A 1056-nucleotide genomic window follows, 5' to 3' on the forward strand; every position below is an offset into this window, starting at 1 on the left:
CTAAATAGTCACAGCTTGATCTGCATGGGGTTAAAGGAAGAGAAGACAATAGTTTTCACCCTACCGCTAAAAGGAACAGAAGTAAGAAGAGACAGCGAGCAAGAGCGCATTGTTCAGCCTCGCAAGAGGGCACTGCTGTTGGGCTCTCAGGTCGTGGATATGAAGAAAAGGTTCTAATCAGCACCCGCATTTGCATTTTGATGATACTGCTCTGGAAGACTGGGAGACTTCTGAGCTCAGGCACTGCATCACTTAGATTTTGGCTCCCTTTGGGGAGGTTATGCAGGACTAGGTAAGTAGTTGCTTCACTACTACTGAAATGTCATTATTAGTGCCCAAGGAGCTTTCAGGCCAATCACACAAATATTTGGTAAGCTTTAGATACTTCAGAAAGGTTATTTACTGCAGTTTTGATTTAGGCTAGTGCAGGTGGCCAGAAGTCCTTTTTAGGTCCTTCTTTAAACTCGGAAATCCATGGACTAATTTTGTACTATAATCTTTTTCATTTACCTCTTTTTTTCTCTGTGTTTGTTTATAGCTTACTTTCTCTTTTCACAAGGATTTTATTTTTAAATCTTAATTCTCCATTACAATCTTATCTTCTTACCAGATGCCATGCATACACTYAGAGCGTTGCAGAGGTCCGAGTCAGAGGCAGATAGGATAAGATCTCACCTGGAAGAAACTGAGCATTAGAGCTTTTTCTTCTTATTATTTATTGCCTCTATAACTTCTGTGTAAGGTGGCCTATGAACTTGTTCAGCTTCCGCCACTGAAAAGGCTTCAAAGGGTAATGCTAGCATCTGTTTCCCAGAGGTGTGCTTGTTATTGATCAGCTCACAAAGAAGGTAATACTTTATCTCTGTCCTCTTCAATTGTTAAATTGAGTTCAGATTGTTCAAGAGATCCATGTGGAAACTTATTTCTGGCTTCCAATATATCATCCCATCACTGAAATGACAGATTCTGCAACATCAGTTTGGTCACARCAAACAGAAGCCAAATGGTTATTAGTGGCTCCTCAAAGGAAGAGAGAGCGATGGATGTGTTTGCCCA

The sequence above is a fragment of the Rhea americana genome, unplaced genomic scaffold (genome assembly GCF_003343005.1).
Source record: "Rhea americana isolate MKP2758 unplaced genomic scaffold, rheAme1 scaffold_3, whole genome shotgun sequence".
Lineage (NCBI taxonomy): Eukaryota > Metazoa > Chordata > Aves > Rheiformes > Rheidae > Rhea > Rhea americana.